Genomic DNA, 11,511 nt, shown 5'->3' with positions numbered 1-11,511 from the left:
CTTTCTACACACACCTTGTAGGCCACATGTATAAAACCTGTTACCATGTCATCCTCTCTAGAACTAACACATATCTTAGACATCATGATTCTGCATATAAATCTCGCATCATGTTGCTTTATCTTTCTCATGGCAATTCCTCTTCCATTGTATTCAAACTTGGTTTTTTCCAACACAAGTTTCTTCACATTCTTTTCATTTACTAGAATTAATCCTTCATTGCACAATACAATCACTTTAAGAATGAAGTTAACTGATATATCTATTATATTTTCTTCTCACTAGAACTGTCCATCATGAATTCTTCTACGTATAACTTTTTTCCAATCCTTATTGTCAAAGTTCTGTGAATTTTTTTAATTATATTGATATATTCAAGGTGTTCATAACCAAATTTAAAGCTCATTTTTTGGTTGTGCACATGATCAAACTCCATTGATATTCTCCCCTCACCTACCATTTCAAACTTTCTTTTTAGATAACTTATCGTATTCTCCAAATACAACAACCTCTCTAGATTAATGCAAAATATTATCATGGGGTCTCCCTCTAAGGGTTGAATAGGGTTAATCTTGACCTAAGGTTTAGCCTCAAACTCAAAATTTTGAATTAAAATCTTATCCATGCTTACAAAAAATTCAAATTCATAGATAAAGATTTCAAATTTTGTTAAATACCTTAAATTTTGCAGAACTAGGGTTTCTTGTGCTTGCAATTGTAAACTCTTTCAACTTTGCCTAAATTTTTATCCAAAAGTAGTTCTTCAACTCTTGCATGATAAAGTGGTGCTCCATCAATCAATTTAGATCCTTAAATTAATTTCAATTCATCATTGCATTAATTGTGCAAGTACATAATCACCAAAAAGTTATTTCTAGTTACCAGGAAACTCAATTTATTTTGTGCACTCACATACGATCTCCAAAGCATCTGCACTCTTAACCATGACTTCACAATATCATTTTGTACCTCATACTAACTCCACAAACCTTAACTCACTCTTTGATGTCATCTTTACCTTTCTAATGTTTGATCTCTTACCTAAAATACTTAATTCAAAAAAAATGAATCAAATACAATTGTTGACTTCAATATTCCTTCATGTGCTTCAAATGACTATTCTTCTAAGACTACATGTGAGTTTGATGGATCTTTAGCTTTGACAAATACCTCTTTGAATTCTTCTACATGTTCCTTTAAGCTTTCTTTCTGACTGTTATTGTTGTTCTATGCTCTTCTATCATTCTTATTTATATTTCTTCTGAAGTTTACATTCTTGTTTATGTTCCTCATATCCATTCTACAGAATCTCGCTATATGCCCAAAGTTGTTACACAACTATCATACTAGTGTATTATTTCCAAATTTGGGTCTAAGATGGTTTACATGTGCTTTGCAATTTTTGGCTATGTTTCCAAAGTTGCTACACTGTAACACACAATATTGTTCCTTGCTCCATTGTTTCTCTCTTTAGATCTTCCTGCAGGGTTAGTACCTCTAAAAATTATACTATTTCTATTATTGCTATCAAAATTAGGTTTCTTACAATTAAATGCTCTATGACCAAAACCATGATAATAATAATGCTAAAAATTAGTAACATATATAAATGTCTTATTTTTGCAGTCCCTTTTCATATGACTAACTTCATTACATGCATAACATCTACCTTTGAATTGATGTATCTCTTCTATAGGTGACTTAGTTTTCTTAGAATTATTTGGTTAATTAGTTTATTTGGGTTGAAAACTTGTTCAATCTCCTTGGGTGAATTATTAGATTGTTTTGACTCAACCTTGTTAAGATCTTCTTTCTCTTTCATATGCTGATGAATTTTAAGACTAGGTTCCTTTCTAACTTTAGATTTCTTAATTGATTTTTCTCCAATAAATTTTCTAGGACCAGTCTTATCATAATAAGGTCATTGAAAATACATTTTTTTCATCAATATTATCACTACTAGAATATAACTTCTCTAATTTTTTCTTAGTTTGGGTTAGCCTTCCTTTCATAATAGTATTGTACTTCTCAAATTCTACATACTAAAAATTGGTGGATTCAACTTTAGATGTAACTTTTGTAAGGTTGGATCATAGATATGCATTCTCAAATTTCGGATCTAACTAAATTTTACTATCATCTTTCTTCGAGCCCAATTTTAGATCAGCAATCTTTAATTTATGCTTTCAGATCTTATTTTCTCTCTTCATTCTCGAAACTTCATCACTATCCTTTATTTGAATTTTAGGCTCTTTCCTAGACTTGAGATGATCAATTTTGTCTTTTAGCTTCCCAATCTAGTCTTTAGCATTTTTATATCTTTCTTTTAAAGTATCTCTTTCTTTAGTGAGAATGTCGATTTGCCAAAGTGCTTCTTCTAGGTTCTTCTATAACTATTCCATATCCATGGGGATCATACTCAAGTTGTTAAGACTCTTTTGAGTAACTATGCTTTGATAGAAATAGGAAATCCTAAGAGGGGGTTGTATTAGTATTTTACAAACTTTAGCCCAAAACTTGATACTATTAATAACCTTATAACTTTCATATGAAAGTAAACTAATTATGCTAAAAAGGAAACATAACCATACAATAAGAGAAATAATAACACCATATTTTGTTAACTGGGGAAACCTTGTCCAAGGGAAAACCTCAATGGGGATGGTATCCACAAAATGATCCACTAACCAAAATTATCTGGTTAAAGACATGGGTCCTATTAGGAGTCTATTACATTTGTATATTGTCTCAATCATTGTTAGAGGACTTAGGCCTTGTTAGAAGTGTCAACCCTATTAGGATTTATTATATACAAATACAAAATGTATGCAAGATGAGCCTGCTGCCCAAACATGCAATATACAGTATAGTTCCTTAATACAAAGAGTTAGATACAAAAACCTCTTTCACATTGCTATTGATATCCTAAATATCCGATATTGCCTTCACTGTTCAATAAAAAACTTTATTTCACATTCCTCTTATCATACATAAAGATTCACATATCACATATCATATGTATTTCTTAAACTTCATATGTTCAATCATTCCTTTATACCTTTTAAATTACAATATTATTTCCCAATCGACCTTCATGCTTTTATACACTTTACAAAATGTATTATTATAACTCACTAAATTATAGTTAACATCTAGGATGTCATCCCTAATTAGGGAAATAATCATTTGGTAAATAGATAATTCCTTAACTCAAAATACCCATTTCTCTATTATGCTTTATTTAGCCTGCATACAACCATAACTGATAATCTTCTCATAAATTTATCTGTATTGACCTGCGCTCTAGCATACATCATCATCATAGTCTATAGTACATTTACTTAAGTGTGCACATGACAATATGATTTATGTGAAGCTCTCCATTCAAAACTCTCTTTGTTCTGTCAGATAATCTATATGATAGTTACACAATTTTCTATGTATGAATGCCATAACTTAATCTTCAAGCTCTATCTTTGTCACACTGAAGATATGCTGCCATTATATATATATATATATATATATATATATATATATATATATATATATATATATATATATATATATATATATATATATATATATATATATATATATATATATATATATATATATATATATATATATATATATATATATGTATATATATATATATATATATGTATGTATGTATGTATGTATGTATGTATGTATGTATGTATGTACAAATATCTTTAGTGCATCTTATTTGACTGAAACTACACTAACATAAATACTCTCTCTTAGTTAGGGAGGAAAAACAATTGGGTAAATATTACACCATTGAAAATATTTAGGAATGACACATTGGGGAAATATTTGATTAGAAGACTTCTATTATATGATATTATATGAGTATTGGCCTATCAGAATATCAACACATAATATTCACCAATTACTCTAAGTAATGGCCTATTAGAATATCACTAAATGATATTCACCAAATATTAGTAAATGATATTCATCGAGTACACAATAAGGTAAAGGTCTATTAAAATATCAAGGCATAATATTCACTAAATACCTATCATGTATCTATACAAACAACTCATAGACAATTAATTGAAAAACATGTAACATTTAGTTGTTGGTTTACAAGAAATGACCTTTCATGATCTATTTCAACATTTATAGAAAATGTACATCATGATTTAAGTTATTGTAATATTGTCACCTTCCAATAAATTTCACAAATACAAGTGATATTGATTTGGAAGTCATCATATCCTCATGATGTACATATGGGTCAGGCTCATACATACATGACATCAAAAGTTCACATGAAGTCACAACATATACTGTCATGTGGTGTTGTCATGAAATCTACCATAAAATACATCAGAGAATAAGGTTTTCACCTCAAACTTATCTCTCATCAACAAAAAATTATTACAAAGGATTGCACTTGGGAATTCTTCTTCACATATAAACATGAAAATTTTGAGCTCCTTGTCAAGATTACTAATAAAGTATCAAAACTCTCTTAGAGCCTGCTATCAACTTTTTTGACCTCTTAGTACAAGGTTTTCTCTGATGAAGTGTCAAACTCCCTTTAAATATGCTATCATTCTTCTAGCCTGATTGTATAAAGGCTTTCCATGCTTCCATGGTTCAATAAGTATCTTGATAGCATGAATCATAGTCCTTTAACTTCTATATTTTTTGTCACTAGAGAATCCATCTCAACATGGTCTACTCCCACTAAATCTATATGACCAAGATCATCAAAAATTTCACTAAAGCACATCTTCTATCTACTCCCTCTTTTTTTTTAAGGTTATCTCCAGTGACTTTTCAGAATCCCTATTGATATAGAAGGATACTTCATAATCTCAATCATAAAAGATATTTTCTTCAAGAGCCTCACTTTATCCAACATGATCATCAAATGATTAAGGAATTCTAGTTCAAAACATCTTTGGATCTACTATCATAAGATTGGGTTCTGCATAATATTTCATAGCACAGAAAGTACCAACCTTCTTTTTTTGAAATAACATCCTTGCACATCCTCGATGGTGTCTCCTCTCTAACATTGCTTCTCTTAAGGACAGTTCAGAACATGAATGAAATATTTTATTATTTCTCTCCACAATGTACAATTCCCACTCTTATATTGTCAAACAATTTTGCATCACATCATGTATTGAAAACTTCATTTTGTTCTTCTTTTTCTTCATTGCAAGGAATCAACCCTAAGGTTCAAGGAAAATAAAAAGAGCATAATAAAGTAAATAATTCTTATATCACATGCAAGGATATACTTAAGAGATTGACTATGATATGAAAATAAAATTAGTATTGAATACTTATCTCAAGATGCTCATTAACATCCTTCCTAATGGAATCTTCATCTTTCTTCCTTCCTATTTGTAATGTACTTTTAAAGAATTCCTAATTGTCCATTAACAACTAGAAGGGGAGTTCCTATTTCCTAGTAAAGATACCTAAAAGAGCCAATTTTATCTATACTATAATGAGAGTACCATAAGGAATCACTCTAGTATCACTAACATCACTTCTTCTTTTTTGTTTTGTCAATATCAGTAGGTCACTCCAAACTCTATTCATAATTCACTAGTTTTTCATGTGGCTACAAGAATGACTTGGGTTGTCTCTTCATTAATTTAACTTTTTAGGATGTAATTTATATCTCTAAATAATTTTCAATACTATCTCTCATAAAAATAAATGGACCTTCAAATATAAGAAATTGATGTGACCTTTTTCTATTGAGGATATGCAATCTTCCATAGGATATTTTAGTTTTTCTGACTGGCTCATCTCCATAGGATATCAATCCCCATTACGATAGGTTTGGATCATAACATAAATATGTTATTTGGAATCTTAAGCTATCAAAAAATGCATCCAATATGACAATATTTGAAGTTATATGAACTATCATCTTTTTTAGATTGATATCAAAGATCATGATTACTAGTGAATCAAAACATCAAATCCCAATGATTTAATATGCAACCCAAAAAATAAATCTGATTATATATATTATGGTGTACATGGAAGAGATATTATTATTGTTGCAATTTTTTACATAGATTCTCAATTTAAATATCTTGGAAGATATCATTGCTTCTAGCTTGACATGTAGAAAAAATATCTATCCATGTCATTTTCAATCATAGTTGGTCTCATATACTTAACAACATGAAATACTGTCAATATTGTCTTCACATGATGGTACTCTATTTTCAAGTGAATGTACTATATATTTATGTCAAATATATATTAATGGTTACATGGAGATTTTATATATATATATATATATATATATATATATATATATATATATATATATATATATATATATATATATATATATATATATATATATATATATATATATATATATATATATATATATATATATATATATATATATATATATATATATATATATATATATATATATATATATAGGTGTTGGTTTCTCAAACTATTGGTTGGACGGAAAAGCTATGAACCTTGCTTATTCAATGTTGGGTAATCCAACACAATTTAGCCAATGACCAGGATTGATATTCAATGATCAAATCCTCTTCTCTTTAGGATTCAATAACCTAGGTGGGTATACCTTATGGAAAATGTTTAACATTTCTTAGGAAGATTTCACTGATTGATGCTCTTGAGATAACAAGATTACGATAAACAGTAAAGCTCCATTAGTGTTTACAATGACTTGAAACCTAAAGTTTAAAACAACAAAACCAAGCTTTTAAGGGACCTAAAACCATAAGTTTAAACCATAAAAAATAACTAGGTTTTACAAGGATCTGGAAACTAGAGTTTAAACAAGCTGGAAAGCAAAAAGAAAGAACCAAAAAACTTGCCCATGCTAACAACCAACACAGCTGCTCCATAGCCAACACCTACAATAACTTTTTGATAATGTTTACCACCTCTTTACCTACTTCTGTAGTACTCTGGATAATGTCAACCAAAGAAAGAATAGGAGCCTCAAGAGCCTCAACAACTTTTTTCCTTGTGCTCTGCCTAGTTCTCCTACTTGGCCCACCTGGACTCCCCATCCCTACATTACTAGGAGACATTATCTCCTCATTACTCTTCTTACCCAGACTAACTACTGCAACACATAGATTGGAAGTGATGTGTTCCATTTTTTGACCACTTTCCTTTATAAGGTGATGAAACTCCTGCTCATATTATTTAAGCTTCTTAGGCTTGTTACCAATTTGTACTTCCATCTAGTTTCTCCTAATACATTAACATCTAATTATTTTTGCATAACCCCCATTTTCTTCTTGAGAACCATTATTTCATTATACAAAAAAGAATCACTTTGAAGAGAAGTCTCTACTTTTAAGCTTAGCAATGTGAAGAAAGGAAAATTTAGCATCCTAAGAATCATTCCTCCCATCAACCATATTCCTAGGCTTAGAAGTAGTCAGATTATTGATCTCGGTATCAATATTAATGTACAGATTCTTCATCCTTTCCTCATTTTATTCTTTACTCTAGCTATTTTCCTTACCCATAGTGCCTTTATCTTCAATCTCCTTACCTGTATCCTCCTCCATTTTCTCCTCACTAGCATTTTGTGAAGGGCTATTACTCTATTTATCATCATCCTCCTTGAGGGCTTCCGACCCCATATTTGAGTCTATATTTCTCTCCCCACTTCCCTCCACATTATCTTTACTAGTAGAAACTCCTTTACTCCTAGAGTAAACATCCAAATTAGAACTAAGATCCCCCATTTCCATTTTCTCATCATCGTATGAATTGTTAGATTCAGTAATTTCCTCAACATGTTTCTTAGCTCTCTCCCTTTTGAAAAAATTCTTGCTAAGACTAGCCCCTTCTTCCACCTTAATTCTCTTATCATGGGACTCACTATTAGACCCTTTTTTTTCTCAAGAACCAGAGAGGGCTTTATAGCCTTACTTTTACAAAAAAAATCAATAAGTAAAATTAAACCTTTATGAAGCATAAGAAGGGACTCTTTCTTTCTATGTTCATAAAGGCTTAGATGCAGAGAGTATTTCAAAAAAAATGGAAAGGAAATCTTATCTTTGTGCCTAAAATAATTTAGGAAAACAAAATGAAATTTATGGACTCTCTTAGCCCTACCATCAAGAATAAAATACTTTATGGATACATGACAACACATCCCTCCAAATAACTTTAATTTGATTTATTTCATAGAAGTCCCCATTTTTATCAAATTTCTTCTCTTCAGCTTTTGTCTTTGGAAATTTCTTGAATGTCGCATTGGAGATGCTAGTCTCCTTGCTGAATTTGATCCCTTTCATAGGAAGCCCTATACCTCAGAAATAAGTTCTTCTATCAATTTCATCGTGACCCCATGCAAAATTACCCTATCTTCAAACCAATTTTTGAAGAAAGCTTCCATAATGTGAGGTTTATACTCATGGAGTCTCTCAATGTATGTCATCACATTATATTTCTACAAAATTTCCCACACCAAGGCCTTAGCCTTCCATACCCTGCAATTGCTTGACTCTTGCTTTCTTGGTTCCTCACCCATCTCCAAAACCCAATTTTCTCTATGAAACACTAGAGTAGCAAAAACGAGAAAAGGTAATAAAGTATTGAATATTATCAAGGAGCTAATAACTTTACTTACATTCCAAACACAAGTCATTATTGTGCAAAGGTACTTCCTAGGGAATCTCAAATTGTCCTTCATAAACCCACCACTCTTCTTCATAAATTTTCCAATCTTAGGAAATATTTCCTTCTCTAGTAGGTGTCCTATCATAATTAACAATTACTGTCAGCTCCACATCCTTGCATAGGTCAGCATGCCACCTCAGCTTGCTTTCCCGATAGATAGCTTGGTTGCAAATCCAATCAATAACTAAATTACCCTCTCAAAAAATGTGGGAGAATATAACATTGTCAAATTTGTTAATAATGTTTTTGATTTAAATAGTACTTCCTTCAATAGTCCAAGTAATTAAAATCTTGTTATTGAGCATATTAATAATGTTAAGTGAATCTCCTTCCATCCAAAGATTTTGATAACTAGTTTCCATAGCCAGCCTCATAATATACAACATTGACATTGCTTTAGCTTTATGGCTAGTAGAAATCCCAATAGGGATGGAAATAGTCTCAACAATTCTACTAGTATGGTCCCTCAAAACCCCTCCACAACTAGCTTTGACAGGATTTCCTTTAGTAGCACTGTCAAAGCTACCTTTAATCCAACCCATAGGAGGAGATTCACATTTAACATTCTACCTCTGATCATCAATTTTGATTTTATATCCTTTAGTATGCATAGGATTATTGATTTGGAAATCATCACTTAGTTTTCTATGAGAATTGAAGTTTTCCTCGATTGCTCTAATTATATTATGACCAAGAACCCACTCAAGAATTTCTTTGTCTCTAAAAAAATCTATTATTTCTTTCTTTCCAGATTCCCCACCGGAGATGGGGAAGAGTAATTTTACATAGAAAATCAATGTTAACCTCCTTAAAGGGACATGTCCAACTCTAGAAGAATTGATCAATATTATTCTGTTGAACCCAATCTAAATTCTAGTAGTTAAGGATGTAACTCCACACTTTTTGATATAGAATTAAATCCATTCTCTTCTTATCCTCAAAATCAAACTAGAGGAAGTTCCTTTGGATTTTGTTAATAGAGTCAACATATTTAGTTGGAATCCTAAAGAGACTCAAAGCATATGTGGGAATAATTTGGAGACAAGCCTTAAAAAGAATAATTTTACTAGCTTGACTCAATAAATTACCTTTCCAATTTCTTGTTGAATTTTGTAATAAGATCTTCCCAAAAATAATATGAGGGATTAGCCCCTAGAGGGAAACCTAGATAAATACATAGAAAAGACCCTATGGAGAAACCAAGAATTTTAACAATCTTACTCTATCTGGAGACAGGGGTATTGATAAAATACAAGGAACTCTTATTCTAGTTGATCAGTTGATCTGATGCAAAAGACTAGAGATTAAGGGACTTTTTGAGATTTCTTGCTTCCCTAACCTTAGCTTTTCCCAAAAAAATTGTTCATGGGAACAAATAAGAGGATGAGAAGAGGCTGCAAACCTTTGATTTCCCCTAGAGAAACCAACTTCCAATATATCTACCCAAGTAATCATCCATAATAGTGAAGATGATCAGAGATAAAGGATCTCCCTGTCTCAACCCCCCATTAGGTTTAAAGAACTCTGAGCAACATCCCTTAACCAGAACAACAGTCATAGTAGTGGATATCATCTGCAAAATTAGCTTCACCACATTGATACTAAAACCAAAAGATAATCAGATCTTATGAAGAAAGGACCATTCAACCCTATCATAGGCTTTAGCAATATCAACTCTCATAATAAAACCCTAGTTATTAGAAAGAGATAAAGAGTGGATATTATCATGCATAGATATAATAGAATAAAGTATTTTTCTACCAGGAACAAACTCATTTTATTGCTAAGAAATAAGAGAAGGTAACAAAAGAAACAACCTCAAAGTTAGGACTTTTGAAATAATTTTATAAAATCAATTGCATGGACTGATAGGCTTGAATTGATCTGGAGAATCAACACAAACTTTTTTTGGAATAAGGCATAGGAAAGTAGAATTAATTTCCTTGAACATCCTTTTAGCCCCAAAAAATTCTTTAACAACATCACACACATTTTTCCCAACCAGATTCCATTCCTTCTGAAAAAACAACATAGTAAAACCATCTAGCCCTGGTGATTTATCCCCAACTAATGAGCAAATAACCTTATAAATTTCCTCTTCCTTAGGGATCAAATACAACATTATATTTTTCTCTTCATTAACCACAGAAGGAATAACATCCAACAACTCTACCTAATGAGTCAAGTCAATATTAGGATCCAAAGACATCAAAGAAGAGAAAAAGGAGATCATTTCCTCCAAGATTTCCTTTTCCTCGGTTAACTTCATGCTACTTATATTAAGACTTGAAATACAAGTTTTAGCTCTATGTTTCAAAGTAGAAATATGAAAAAAATTAGTGTTACTGTGACCTTCTTCCATCCCAACAAATTTGGATCTTTGCCTCTAGTAAATTTCTTCTCTAGTAACAATATCATGATACTCCACCATCTTCTCATTTTCTTCCATCACTAAATCCAAAGAGTACCCTTCCCTTTGAATCCTTTCTTGGATTAATTGCAAATCCTCTTTGATTTTAGATTTATTATAAAAAATGTTACCAAAACATTTTTATTCCTGATTTTAACTTTCTTTTTTACAATTATGAGTTTAGAGGCCACCCGATAAAGAGTAGTTCCTTTAATATTAATGTTCCACCATTAAACCAACCCATATTCAAACTGTGGATGCTGCAATCACATTTTCTCAAATCTAAAAGGAAAATTATTTCTATTATGGATAGTCTTAGTAGTAAAAATTAGAGGAAAGTGGTTCGATCCAATCTTCTGAATCACCATAAGATTACACACAAAATCTTTAGTCCAATCTAGAGA

This window comes from Cupressus sempervirens, chromosome 8, assembly GCF_028749045.1.
Source record: "Cupressus sempervirens isolate cs-2001-9-10 chromosome 8, ASM2874904v1, whole genome shotgun sequence".
Taxonomy (NCBI): domain Eukaryota; kingdom Viridiplantae; phylum Streptophyta; class Pinopsida; order Cupressales; family Cupressaceae; genus Cupressus; species Cupressus sempervirens.
Note: the sequence above shows the minus strand (reverse complement) of the source record.